This window comes from Acinonyx jubatus, chromosome A3, assembly GCF_027475565.1.
Source record: "Acinonyx jubatus isolate Ajub_Pintada_27869175 chromosome A3, VMU_Ajub_asm_v1.0, whole genome shotgun sequence".
Classification (NCBI taxonomy): Eukaryota; Metazoa; Chordata; class Mammalia; order Carnivora; family Felidae; genus Acinonyx; species Acinonyx jubatus.
In genome coordinates, this window is record NC_069388.1 from 7,604,685 (window position 1) to 7,620,573 (window position 15,889).

The following is a 15,889-nucleotide window of genomic DNA, read 5'->3' on the forward strand; positions in this document are numbered from 1 at the left end:
CAGTTATGTGACAGATGCAGTAACATGCTGAATCTAGTTTAAAGACAGGCACAAAATGGCTGGTCCACACGTAGGTTACAGAGTAAAGAGTAAAGCAGGTTTTACAGTAGTAGTTAAATCATAAGGCTGGTTTGATAAGAAGAAGAATAGCCAAAAAGGGCAGGAGCAGGATGTATATTTTACAGTTAACGATATCTTTGAGAAGGGAATACAGATGATATTTGCTTTTCCCTGTTTCAAACTCGATTCAAAGGATATTTATTGCCTTTACAATCAGAAAAGGCTAGTAGTAGTGGTTGAGCTTAGAATGTCTCCTCCACGCTGGGACTATGAGAGACTCCCGTCAAGATAGTTCAAGTGGCACAGTTGTTAGAAAGAAAACCGCCACCCAGGCAAGCTGCTGAGGGCCAGGAAGATACAACTCACCCGTCTAGAACAGTGGCTCTCTGGTCCGGGGCAGTGCTCTTCACCATGGGAAATGGGGATCTGAGAAGCCATTCCTCCACAGGGAGGGACATTCAGCAGTCACTCCTGCTTCATGTGGCTCTGAAGTTCCACTCCCACTACTTGTGAAGAAACTTCACGACCTTACGTGTGGCTGTGTCCCTTTGGGTCCTATCACAGTCCCCTGAGGACAGCCATACTCCTCCCACTTCACCAAGTGCAGGGGTCAGTCCTCTCTGGGGTTTAAAAGATCCGGAGACTCCCCTGAAACTCTCTCCATCACTCTGCAAGTTCCTGGCACCGTTGCTTTTCCCTCTGTTCTCTGTTCTTCAAACACACTGGTTCTTCCTGTCAGAAAAATCACTTCCTCCACCTGAATCTCTCTCAACCTTGCTGACTCCCTCTCTTGTCTCAACTCAGCTCAGTCTTTTCTGAAAAATTCCTTCCCCAGGTATCTTGATCGGTGCACCTCCCTGCTATTCTTTATCCCACACCCAGTTTTTATTCTTTCACAAAGGACAGCAAAGGCCACGTATCTCTAGGTCACCATTGGATACACGGACCGAGTAAAGTCCCCAATAGGAAATGGCGTCCAATGGCAAAGTGCCCAATGGCAGAGCTCAGTAAGGAAAGAGCACTATTCACACATGAGGATTCAAACAACCGGGACCACAGACAGATGGGACCTGTGACAGTAGCCTCATTGGCACTGTGGTGCTTTAACAAATTGAGTTTAAAAACTACATTTGAAGAAAGCTGGATTTGTCAAGGATGTATCATTGTCTAATACTGAGCACATGGGCGACTAAACTCCCCAAACTCTCTAAGATATAAGTATAAAACCACATAGGTCTTTTTTTACTATACTGTTTTCTGCCATTTTTCAAATAATGTTGAGAACAAAATTAGAAAATCCATTAAAAAGATGTCCTATAAAATCCTGCCAACTAAGGACGATCATTGTTAGTGTCCGATGTATTTCCTTCGAGCTTTCAGGCAAGCTGGCTATGTGGATAGATGGCTAGCTATCATTCTGTTTGCCTTTCCATATTCCATCCATTCATCTAGCCAGATATCCATATCCCTTTACATAAAACACACACACACACAGAAATGCTCACACATGTGTATATGTGTGTATCAGTATTGATGGTAACATACTAGTCATATGGTTTTATGGACAAATTGAAAGCCCAATAAGAAGTCAGTCTTCAGAATAGCCGGAAAAGGATGGCAGCTAGCAAGGGGGAAGTATGGCATCAACCATGTCAATCAATATTCATCTAAAATAGGATATTAACTAAAAGTCATTGCACTATATGGTGTCAGAACATATATGGGTAAACAATTAGGTTGCTCTTATTTTCTTATTTACAGTTATTGACATAAAAAGATGTCCACGCTTTGCTAAAGAACATTTATATCCTTATGTGAATATTAAAATGATATAAAAATTTTTATTCCTGTGGAAAGATGCTAATAATGGAATGTTAAATGAAAAATGTTATCAAGGAGATGTAAACCTGACAGCGTAATTGTGAAAACAGATATTTAAAAATGTGCATTTACAATATAAAAATTTTTTTAATGTTTATTTATTTTTGACAGAGAGACAGAGCATGAGCAGGGTAGGGGGAGACAGAGAGGGAGACACAGAATCCGAAGCAGGTTCCAGGTTCTGAGCTGTCAGCACACAGCCCCATGCAGGGCTCGAACCCATGAACCATGAGATCATGACCTGAGCCAAAGTCAGGCGCTTAACCAACTGAGCCATCTAGGTTCCCCTCTATTTTTTTTTAAAGCTTATTTATTTATTCTGAGAGAGAGAGAGACAGAGTGCGAGTTGGGGAGGGGCAGACAGAGAGAGAGACACAGAATCCAAAGCAGGCTCCGGGCTCAGAGCTGTCAGCACAGAGCCCGACGCGGGGCTCGAACTCACAGACCGTGAGTTCATGACCTGAGCCGAAGTCGGACGCTCAACCGACTGAGCCACCCAGGCGCCCCAAAGATGTGCATTGACAAAATAAAGATAACTTATGAATGGGATACATGACAAAATAATACACTAAAAACTTACTATTGCTGATCTCTGACTGGAGGCCATCCAGTAAATGGCATTGCCATTTTTATATTCTGAGTTTCCTACAACGGAAACGTATAACTTGTAACATGACTGTTTTTAGAGAGATTACAAAAGTACCTAATTGTTATTCCATTTTTTAAATGTTTATTTATTTTTGAGAGATAGAGCACGAGCAGAAGAGGGGCAGAGAGCGGAGAGGAGAACGGAGTATCTGAAGCGGGAGCGGGCTCTGTACTGGCGGCACAGAGCCCAACGCGGGGCTTGAACTCGACCGATGAGATCATCAGGCGGAAGCCTGATGCTCAACTGACTGAAACACCCAGGAGCCCCTGGTTATTCCATTTTTTAAAGAATATATATTGCCTTTTTAAAGACAATATATGCGTATTTGTTTATTCCTTTCTTTCCTTTCTAAAACTTAGGTGTGTACATGTAGCAATTGTTACCTCTAAGTTGGGAGACTGAATGACTTCTTTTTTTCTTATTTTACCACCTGTATTTTCTATAGTTTAATAATATATCAATTTTATGATAGAAAATGTTTGTCACAATATTTTCTCATAAAATAAAAGACCATATTCATAGACATTTTTAAACGCTGACCATATAAAGAGAAATTAAGATTATTTCAAATCTTTAGTGACCAATATTAATATGAAAATATATATAAATACAAAGATATTCACATAAAAAATTGCAACTAGTTGCAAAATATTTCAGAATACACAAAGTTGCTTACAGGATGCAAACAGCATGAGGATCTTATGTGTAATTATGGCCCAACTTTTTCTGTAAAAGGTCAGATTGTCAATATTTTATGATTTGTGGGCCATGTGGTCTTTTTCGCAACTGCCGATTCGCTGTTGCAACAAAAAGTAGCCAGCGACTACTATGTTGCCGTAAACCTTTATTCATGCATACTGAAATGTAAATATCATATAATTTTCACATCATTATGTTTTTAATTTTCAGTCTTTGAAAATGGAAAAAAAACACCTATCCTGAGCTTATGAGCCATACAAAACCAGGCGGTAATCTGGATTTGTACCACAGGTCACAGTTCAGGAGCTCATCTATTTACCTTTTTAACTTTCTTTTACTATGGTGCAACTCGTGTATAAACATTCAGTGCCCGTCAACTTTGGATGGCAAAACCACGCCCCTTCTGCAGCTGATCTGAAAATAAACTACTGTTTAAAGTCTTGTCCACAAAATTTTCCACAGGCTTTAAACTGAAATGTCCTTCTCAGTATCAGACCATATTTCGATTTCATCCTGAAGAAATATTGCTCTGGCAGAGAACAGAGTCCCTAAATTTTCCAAGCAGTACCTAAGGGCAGCTTTTAAACTAACATTAATGTCAATGAGAACTGCCCAGAACAATCTGTGTTCTCAGGTGAAACACGGTTGGCAGCCGGGTTGATTGAAACAACTCGAGGTATAAAAAAGAGACAGACTGTATGGAATACTTCCCCAAAATCCGAAGATAATTACAAAAAAACAGGTGATTTTTCAAACCTTCCACTTTGGAACCTATCTTTGAGGAGGTAATTCAAATAAATGGTATGTGGTGGTAATACCTAGCAATGCAAAAAAAAAAAAAATCATCTGACAGTTTTTAGACTGCTATTGAATGCTCAGTTTCACATACAGCTGTACTTAAAATAGTGCAGGCAATGCCCAATCATTGAAATTCAGCCATATAAATAATTGTGACCCTAATTTACAAAAATGTGCATTCAAATTTACACAGTAAAATATGGCAAAGAGACAGCCACAGATCTCAAGGAAAAACACCTTTATGGCCAGTGAAGACAGTTATAATTCAGGGCATTTAATTAAGTTCCAAGGCCCTAACAGACAGTTATTCATTGCAATGAAAATGCTTTATATACCATGAACATTTTAAGAGTCAGTATCATTTTTTTTCCCAAAGTTTTGTCCGAAAGAAGCTAGTGATTGCTAAGATGTCAGCAGTTTGCCCTTTTCTCATTTAATAAAAGATCACGAACATCTCTTGGTATACAAGAGCCCTGGGAATAAAGAATTTCAATATAAATTCCAAGTCTTGCTTCCATAATTTTTCTGAAATAATTTAGTAGAAAAAACACTAAGTTCTAAGGTGATTAAGGAATTGAGTATTTTTTTTCCAATTATATTCAGTACAAATTAGGTAGCAATGACTATGATGTTTTCAATCTCAATCGTTCATAAATGACCTGAATGTGCATGCCCCAGGACTATGTAATTTTACCAAGATACAAAGTCATGTCTCAGTAAAGATGAGGTTGGTGGGAAGGATCCTATTGCTTAAGTAGAAGCACATGCCCCTCACTACCACCACCCCCCCGACTCAGTTTTCCTGTGCAAGTACCATACTTGAGCTTTGTTATTCTTTTTCTCTGCATCACATACACATCAAGTTTCCAAAGAAGTCATCATAATAGGGTTGCCTGCGTAGCTCAGTCAGTTAAGCCTCCAACTCTTTATATCAGCTCAGGTCATGATCTCATGGTTTGTGAGTTCGACCCCTGCATCAGGCTCTGTACTACCAGTGCTTGGAATTCTCTCCTTTCCCTCTTTCTCTCTCTGCCTCTACCCCACTCATTCTATCTCTCTCTCTGTCTCTCAAAATAAATAAACTTAAAAAAATTTTTAAAAAGAAATCATCATAATATTGTAAAGTTTTCTTACGAAAAATGATCACCTGAAATGAGATGTGAAATTATAATAATCATTATTTAAATGGTTAACTTGTGAAATGATGACATATTACGGAAGAACATAATGTTTGAGGAACAGAAAATTTGGGGGCAGACATCAGAAACCACAATCACTTCTGTATCTGCAGACTTGAGAGGCAAGACATGGCCATGGGGAGTACTCTTGGTGATGTCAGTGACCCGCTGCTCAATGGAGAAGGCTATGATCAATGCATGGATGTCTGGATTCGAACTCACATCCATGGTAGATGACCTTGAAGATGATGGCAACAATGGCAATAATAGGAATGATGATGATGGTGATACTGTGAATACATCAACAGTGCTATATACTGTCAGGTTAATCAAAGTTACACTGACAAGAAGAATTTCCTACCAGACAGGTAGGAAGCAAGGTTAGAAGTTCTCCATGCACAGACCCCCACCGCCCACCATAAAGAAGTTTTACTGCTATTTTTTTGTAAATAAATCACATGTCCATATAGTTTTAAGAATATATATGTTCTTAAATATATATTTCACATATATTCTTAAATATATTATATATGATATATTCTTCAATATATATCTACTATATATCATATATATAGTATATAAATATATAAAATAATTTTTATTATTTTATTATAAATTATATATTATAATATATATATATTATAAATATATATATAAATATATATTATAATATATATATAAATATATATTATAATATATATATAAATAATATATATATATTATAAATTATAAATATATAAAATAATAGTATATAAGTATATATAAAATATACATCAAACTATGACAAAAAGAGGTGTTTAAGAGGCAAGTTTAGTTTAATATTAAAAAAAATTATTCAATGCAATTCATCGTACTAATGGATTAAAGAAGAAAAAGCACATGATCATATCAATCAATACAAAGCATTTGACAAAATTTAGCATCCATTTTTGATAAAAGTTCACGAGATGAATAGAAATAGATGACACTTTCTTCAACTTGATAACAAGCATCTTAAAATCCACAGATAAGAGGGCCCCTGGGTGGCTCAGTTGGTTGAGCGTCAGACATCGGCTCAGGTCATGATCTCATGGTTTGTGAGTTCAAGCCCCACGTCAGGCTCTGTGCTGACAGCTCAGAGCCTGGAAGCCTGCTTTGGATTCTGTGTCTCCCTCTCTCTCTGCCTCTCCCCTACTTGTGCTCTGTCTCTCTCTCTCTCAAAAATAAATAAAATGTAAAAAAAAATCCACAGATAACATCCTTAATGGTGAAAAATTTAAAGCATTTCCTGTTAGATCACAGGCAAGGATGCCCACTCTCACCGCTACTATTCAACATAGTTCTGGAAGTTTTAGCCATCACAATGAGGGAAGAAAGTGAAATAAAACGTACACAAGATCAGAAAGGAAGAGGTAAAACTGTCCCTATACACAGGTGACAGATATCCGCATAGAAAATCGCAAGGAATCTCCAAAAAAAAACCAAAAACAAAAACAAAACCTTATAATTAATAAGTGAGTTCAGCAAGGTTGCAGATACAACGTAAGTATAAAACAAATTTCTATATATTGTAAATGAACTCATGACCATCAAAATTAAGAATGCAATACCAAATCCAATCTAAAGAACATCTAAAGAAATACATAGGCTCATGGATTTGAAGACTCAACAGAGTAAAGATGTCCATTCTCCTAAATTCATTCGCAAATTTTAAATAATTCCTATCAAAATACCAGCAAGAATTTTTTGTAGATATATACAATAGTGAAGTTTATTTGGAAAGGCAAAGGGACAAGAATAGCAAAGCAATTTTGAAAGCGAAGAAAAAGTGGGAAGAATGAATCTATCCAATTTCAAAACTTATTTGTAGCCACAGGAATCAAGACTGTGTGTTTTGGCTGAGGGGAGACACACGGATCAGTGGAACAGAATAGAGAATGCAGAAATATGTTTGACTGATATTTTGCAAAGTTACAAAAGCAATATGATGAAGCGAAGATTATGTGTCCAACAAATGGTGCTAGGGCAATTGGGCATCCATTGACCAAAAAATGAACCTCTCACGTATCATGTAAAATTATTATTATCGTAAGATTGTAAAAATGGACCACCACTCTGGAAAAGTGGCTTATGGTTTGTCAGTTACTTAAACAAAGAAACACGCAATCAGTATATGACTCAACACTTGTACTCCTGGACATTTATCCCAGGGAAATGGAAGTTTATGTTAATACAGAAATCCAAAGATCCATGTTTTAAAGATGGTTTATTTGTCAGACTCCAAAACTTAAACAACCCAAATGTCCCTCAAAAGCGAATGGTTAAACAAAACTGAGAGCCATATTATGGAATACCACTCAACAACAAAAAGGAACTCATACCGACCTATGCAACAACCTTGATGAATCTCCAGAGAATCGTGCTAGATGTAAGCCAGTCCAAAAGATTACAGACTATATAATTTTATTTATATAACATTCTTGATGTACCTTAATTATAGAAATGGAAAACATTTGTTATTTGTTGCCAAGGGTTCTGGATGGAGATGTGGGTAGGGGGAAAATGGGTGGAGCTAGAAAACAGCACCAAGATGGGTCCCCATGGTAATGGAAGCATCCTGGATCTCATTTGTGTTAATGGCAACACCCTGGCCCTACTCTTGTGCTGCAGTTTTACAGCAGCACAACACTGAAGGAAAGTGAGGACAGAGGACCTAGGATCCCTCCGTAGCACTTCTTACAACTGCATGATAAAAGCTAATTCTCTTAAGATCAAAATTCAACTTATAATAAATACATGAGTCTTGGGGCACCTGGGTGGTTCCGTTGGTTAAGCGTCTGACTTCGGCTCAGGTCACGATCTCATGGTTCATGGGTTCGAGCCCCGCGTCGGGCTCTGTGCTGACAGCTCAGAGCCTGGAGCCTGCTTCGGGTTCTGTGTGTCACTCCCTCTCTCTCTGCCCCTCCCCCACTTGCAGTCTGCCTCTCTCTCTCTCTCTCTCTCTCTCTCTCGCTCAAAAAATAAACATTAAAACAAATTTACAATAAATAAATGAGTCTTTTAAAAATGTGTCTACCGCTAAACTGTTCACACATTTTCCCATCTTTTTTCTAGATCTTTTCCATATGTCTCCAAGTTAGCATTCAGTATGATTATCCCACTCAATCGATTTGGGCACTGTATAACGTGATTTTCTCATGGTCAACAAAGGCAAAACTGACACTACCTCATAATTCTTTAATTGCCTACAGCATACACTTTTCACCTTCCTTCTCCAGAGTGCCAGCAAAATGTAGCTCTTTCCACACATGAAAACAAATTTAACAAACATTCAAAATATGCCAACGACTCTGCTTTCATGATCTTGTGACTTTTTTTTAAGCGATCAAGAAGAAAAATCCTCAAGCAAAACTCAATAAGAAATTATACATTTTATAAGAAATTATGCATTAAATTTTTATAAGAAATTATAAATTTATAAGAAATTTTATAAGAAATTATACATAAATTGAGGAATTAACTGAGAGAAATAACTGTAAATTTAAGTTTATTGGATTTTCTTTTGTCATTTACCCATATCTCTTTTATAAAGAGCTTTTCAAATCAACTGTGCATTTTCATTCAAAAAAGTTCTTAAATTTACATTTAAATTTTTCTTTAAAGATTTAAGGAGAGGGCATTTCTTGGCTTAATGAGAATAATATTAATTGAAAAAAAATAACATGCATTATGTTTGTTGGAATGCTATCATAATAACAAACCACTGGAAGCAATAAACACTTCTCATAAAATAAACATCGATGTATCTATCAACCAGAATACTACTATTATTGACAAGGGAAATATTATAAAATGTTCATTGAAAATATAGTTTCTAATACAGTTCGTAAAAGTGTGTGTCCAGTATTATGTGCCTGTGAGAAAAAGCGTATGCATATTCATAAAGGTGCATATACACAAAGGGGAAAAAAGGCTAGACAAATCTACATCAAATGTTACAACAGTTGACTGACAAAAGTTTTATGACTGCTTTACACTTTCCTAATAGTTTCATTTTATTTTCTCGGTAAATAAGCACACATTCTTAGTATATGGTGGGGAAAAGTTAGTTGATTATTTTTTTAAATTTTTTAATGTTTATTTATTTTTGAGAGAGAGAGAGAGAGTGCGCACAAGCAGGGGAGGGGCAGAGAGAAAGAGGGAGACAGGGGATCTGAAGCAGGCTCTGTGCTGACAGCAGAAAGCCCGATGCAGGGCTTGAACTCACCATCGGCAGGATCATGACTCAACCGACTGAGCCCCCCAGCCCCCTCCCCCAGGGGAAAAGTTACTCTAAAATATCACTAAGGTACAGAATATGTGAAAACTGCAGAACCCAAAACAGCATTGGTTCAAACTGCCATTAATCAAGTACCCATTGATATTTCAAGATGAATTATAATCATGTATTTTAGTTCCTGAGAGAAAACAATTAGAATTCCTCTTGAACTTGACACAACACGGTTGAACAGAGGGGACCGGAAGGGTTTTAAAATGACAGATATTGGGAGTGGGGCACACAGCTCGGGCTCCCCTGCATCTGCCTGCTTAAACTTTCTCCTCAAAGGACTCAACTTTTCAGTTTCAGAGGGAGATACTTCTTTTTGACAAGTAAATCCATTTCAACAATATCATTAGCACAACAATGCTTTTGATGAGCAATTTTCAGCTGATGAATGTTACTAGGGTTTTACATTGATATTGCTTTCATTTTCTCCCCAAACTGCTAAACAGGAGCGTGGCAAAGTGTACCAATCAACTCAGCTACTGATAATCAGGATACATTTTGACATGATTGAAGAATCTTGGAGCTGTGGACCAGCAATTTGTTTCCTGTGGGAAGTCTGCAGAATGAACTGTGGGCCCCTAATTGTTTTGAACCCACTTTCTTTTTGTGATTACCATTCGTCAGAATTTCTCCTGGTCCTTTTATGTTGTCTTTCCCCTGTGCCATGAGTAAATATGAATACCATTCTCCCTTAAACTCAAAATTTCAGAAAAACTGATGTATTCAGTAGATGTTTCCAACATGATACTACCATGGTCAGAAAAATATCACCATATGACTGAAATATAAATCAAATGACAACTTCCTAAGTGGAAAATAAAAGGCAGGCTTAAATTTCTTTAACATTTCACCTCAGGGAAATCCCAAGGAAATGACACACAGGGTACTTTTCCTGAGTTACCGTGCTTGACCTACTGAGAGCCGTCATGTATTTTCTGATTAAATTTTTGTTATTGTCGTCATTGTTATTTTATTCATTTGGACATAATTTTCTATTCTTTTTAAAAATTTTTTTTACAACATTTTATTTAGTTTTGACAGACAGAGTGAGCAGGGGAGGGAGAGAGAGAGAAGGGGAGACACAGAATCCGAAGCAGGCTCCAGGCTCTGAGCTGTCAGTACAGTGCCCGATGCAGGTCTCGAACCCAAGGACGGTGAGATCATGACCTGAGTGGAAGTCGGACACTTAACTGACTGAGCCACACTGGTGCCCCCATAATTTTCTATTCTTGTTATCTAATCCAGAAAAATGGTGGACTCGAATGTCAAGGGAGAGGACCCAAAACAAGGAAGATATATGGGAAAATACAACTGAAGCCAGAGAAGAGAGAATCTGTCGTCATCCCCAAACTGTACCATGGAGACAGCTTCCAACTTGACTCAGTATTTGAATGTCAATGATAATTTTTTTTAAGAGAAAGAAAAGACTCTTCAAATCATGACATTTTATAGCAAAAACCTGAATCTTTCCAGACATGAAGCTAATTCTACACTGACACCATACCCCTCTAGCCTTCAAGTTTCCTGCTTATCCTTCAACGTAGACTCCTGTCTCTCCCTCTCAATCTCGATTCCCCGGGATCAGGGGATTTTTGTCACCGCATGTTTTTTCTAATGCAGTCACGCTCATTTCCTTACACATTGCCTATGGCCATTTTCAGCAGCACGGCTCAGCAGCAGAGACCTGCTAGCCTACAATACCATGAATGTTTACAAAACTGGCTAACTCCTTCTCTAAGTTCTAATCAAACTCTTGTTTCCTGAAAATCTAGGCTCATGCCTTCTGAAAATCTTTTCCCCTGAAATACTGGATCCCTTCCCCTTCCCCTCTGGCTTTCTACCTGACTAGTTCCTCTCATCCTTCAGGTATGGTTTGAATATCTCCTTTCTTTAAACTAGGTCTTACCTGTTATTTGCCTAAACACACTTGTCACAATTTACAATCATTGGATTAATTCTTTCTCCCCCTCTAGAATGCGTTCCCTGTAATTTTATTTCCAAAGCCCAGCAGCACACTTGGAATGCAAACTGCTTATCCAATATATGTTGAAACAAGACCAAGTACAGAGCAAATTCTCAATCAAGAGTTAGGAGTGGGTTTCCAGCCACAGCCACCTGGGCTGCCCAGGATAACAGGGGCCTCCTCTCAGTGCTGGTGGTGGAGGAATTAGGCAGAACTCAAAGAGGGGTCTTTCCTGACTCCTGACAGGGAGAGCCTGGGACTTCTTCCTCTGGTGAACTTAGCTCACCTCCGACCAAGGCTTTCATTTCCCTCAGAACTTCCAGTAGGAAGTAAGACTGGGAGCTTCTGAGACTGACAGTGTGAGTGTGTGTGTGTGTGTGTGTGTGTGTGTGTGTAGGGGGGTCTTTGTCTCCCCTTCTTTTTGGGTGGGCTCTCCCCTCAGTCCTCACTCAGTGCCATACTTTGATGCCTTGTTTGTGCTCGGCTACCCCTCTTCTGCTAAACCCAAGGCCAAATCCGTCAGCAGGAGTACACCTGTGCCTTGGCCCTGACGAGCATTCAGACTATGAGTAGCAGTGAATCTAGCTTGTTTTGTGCACGAAAGGCCATGGCAACTGCTCTCAGAAGACCCACCTGCCACCCCAGACCACCCAGACGGTTTGAGCTAAACCCAACTCATGCCTGTGCGGAGGGACCGTGGAGTGACCTCTGGAGTGACCCACGATCACCTTGATCACAGTATCACCCTAAAATCTCTGCCCAAGGAGGCCCCTCAGCCTCATTTACATAACACGCGGTATATGTATAGGCATGGTTCCTTGAGGTGCACGAACAGCCTTATGCCCGCCTCTATATACAATGACAAGGCTTCCCTATCTAAATATTCATCCTACCCCTAAGGAAAAGGAATCCATTCACCTTCTCTCGGGGAGTCACAGCTTTGGAAGCCATCCCCCATGATCTTATTTGCTGCAGCAAAAAAAAAAAAAAAAAAAAGAGCTTCTTTGTGCGACAACTCAAAAACAAACAAACAAAAAAGAATTAGGAGTGGACGATGTATTAGAGTAGGTCTCCAATAAATACCTATTAGAGGAAGGAAGGGAGATAAGACAGAAAGAAAAAGCAAGGGGAAACATTTGCTCCAAGATAAAATAGAGTAGCTGTATCTCCACAAATGCGCACATTATCTGTAGACAATATGGCATAAGTTTCAAGTCCTGGATTCCTTTCCTGGCTCCCGTATTCACTGGGCAACTCTAGACACACCTCTGGAGTCTTTTGTGCTCTTGAAATCACATCTGTGAAAAGAGAAACTTGATATAGATGATCCAAAGTCCCTATGATTCTTTGGATGCCTGGGTGGCTCAGTCAGTTAAGCATCTGGCTCTTGGTTTTGGCTCAGGCCATGATCTCACAGTTCTGTGAGTTTGAGCCCCTGCATCGGGCTCCATGCTGATGGTGTGGAGTATGCTTGGAATGGTCTCTCTCCCTCTCTCTCTGCCTTTCTCTCTCTTAAAATAAATAAAAACGTTTAAAAAGTCCCTCTGATTCTTAATATATGATGATTCAACAGAAGTTCAAGATAATTTATATAGGCTAATTATTAAGCACAATTCAGTACACAAATTCTCATTTTTGTCTGACCTGTTTGCCTTGGAATAAAACCTCGATTTCTATATGGGACACCATGCAATTTCTATAGGTTAACCTTACCCCCTAGTTCCGGTTGTGAGTACATGGACCCCATCTGGTTAACCAGGTGGTTCTATCTCTCAAGTATATGCATGGGATCTTTTATGGGTATAATACCCAAGACAGGCCAACAAGACTTAATTCTAGGACTTCAGAGAAAACGATCAGGAAGAACTCACATTCTATCAGGATTATAAGCTACAAGATTTATATGTCTGCAGCTGCCAGGGAGTTCCATGTATAGAGAGCTGGCCTATGAAGGGAACACAGATAAGGAGGCAAGTCCAAGAAACAGAAAGAGAGATACACTCTCTCAAAATCCTTAGATCCCCTGGAACCAGCCCTACCTGAGCTTAGGTCACACTGGACTGTTAGGTCATTTGGATTGATAAATCCCTTGTTTTGCTTAAGTGACATAAATCCCTTTTTTTGCTTAAGTTTCTTTGAATTTCAACCAAGAGTCTCGGACAACACATGCAAATCATCTCTGTTTTTAGGTACAAATTTCTTTTCTAAAGGGTGATTTGTCTACTTCATGCTTCAATCTCTACTCCCTGCTCGTCTACTCTCTGCCCACCCCCCCTTGACACTTCTCAGCCTCTGACACCTCATCATTGGCAAAAGCTTTCAATCAATGGAAGACAAAAACTGGACATGGGAATGAATATTTCCTTGTTCTAAAGATCTGGATGTCTATCAACAGCCGTTATCTTGTGTAAATCATTAAAATAATTCAGTTGCTAAAAAAAAAAAAGAATAAAACACCATAAAACTTATCACCGAGCCATCAATGTCATACAAAAATAAGATGGCTTTGGCCCCATTAGGCTTAAGCTGAGATAAAAAGTAGCCCAGGATGTTTACCTTTCTAACTTTAAAGAGACCCAGTAGGGAGAAATCAAATCATACTGTGATTATTGAACATTTCAGGCACTCCAAACCACAGGCTTGCTGGGCTCTGAATGTTTTGAGTTGGAAACTCATCAGCACTTAACTAGTTGGAGGGGAGATTGACATACAATTAAAGTTCGACTGCTTGGTCCTGATACCAAAAAGTAAAGAGCCTACGAGACCTTTCTGCACGTAGTTTACATTTTACACATTTTTCCATAGATTCCATCTTATCATTTCCTAACAATTCTATGAGTTAAAGAATAACAATTCCATTACACAGATATCAAAACATAAACATGTACAGGTAAATAGCTCATAGAAGATGCCACGATTACTTATCAGCAGCCACTAAAGCAGTCGTCCTTAATCTTTTGTTGTTGTTGTTGTTGTTGTTGTTTGTTTAATATTTTAAAAAATCATCTAAAGCTTAAAAGTTAGATCAAGATTATTGAGAACCTGATAAAACCTATAAATCTTCTTCCTAGGCAACACATTTTTACATACAAAAACTTCGAATACAAAATGAAAAGAAATGGATCCCTAAAGCCTATTAATTAAAGTCCCTGGGATCTTTAGACTCAAATTAAGAACAATTGACCATAAAAATATCATCACTATTGGTTCCCCTTGCTGTAGTCTCTCCATCATGCAATAATGGCCATTGTTTATTAACCTGAATACATTTTCAGAGATAAGAAGCTGCATGTTAACATTCAGCCAAATGCAAAGCTATGTGTATTTGTATCCTCATTTGTAAAAAAAAAAAAAAAAAAAAATGCAACCCATGTCTCATTCTTCTACCCTTCAAAATGAAAATTACAATTCTTCATTAGCCCAATTATCTAGCCACAAATTATCTGTGCACCTCTCAAAGATCTTAAGTTTCAAGTGCCTAGATGTTAAAGGAAATAAAAAACAGAAGGAAAAAAATGAGGGAGGGAGACAGGGAGGGAGGGAGGGAGGGAGAGAAGGAAGGAAGGAAGGAAGGAAGGAAGGAAGGAAGGAAGGAAGGAAGGAAGGAAGGAAGGAAGGAAAGTAGGTTTGGAGGAAGGAATAAAAGGAAGGAAAGGACAGGAGGGAGGAAGAGAAGGGAGGGAAGGAAGGGAGGAAGTCTTTGTTGTTGTTAATATTATCACTATTTACATTTCTTACATGACCAACAGTTTTTTTTCTTTTATTTTTGATAGTTTATCTTAAAATTATTTCTGGGGTTCCACTAGGACTTCTTACATATACTTACAAAAACATCCCATTAGATAGCTAGGGGTTGTGCACCTTCCCGTTAGTTACTTTTACATTCTGCTGCCTCTGCTCCAGTACACACATAGGACCTACAACCTCCTTATGCCACTACCTGCACATGCTGCCACCTTCTCTCCATGGCACCACTACCATGGAGAAGCCAAGTCCTGCATCAAGTGTTTCTGCCATTCTTAGTACATCAGAGCCTCATGACGTTCCATCGACTGATGGAAGGGTCTATCTGCTCTGTCCCCTTTCAGTTAGGTTTTCTCAAATAGATATCAACTTACTTCACCCCAAATCATACAGAGGTCTTAGTAATTTTTTAACCTATTAAACTTCCCCCAAGAGTGAAAACTAACAGCCCCTGGTAGGGTTGAGCAAATGAGCTGTCCCACCTCTAGTTTGGCTGGATGTTTAAGGATAAATTTCTCATAAAATTTTTTTCAATTCTCCACTGCTTCCTGTATCTATGCCCTATACAGTGCAACTTTGTAGCTCTTCCATCAAGGGTGAAATGTATTTCC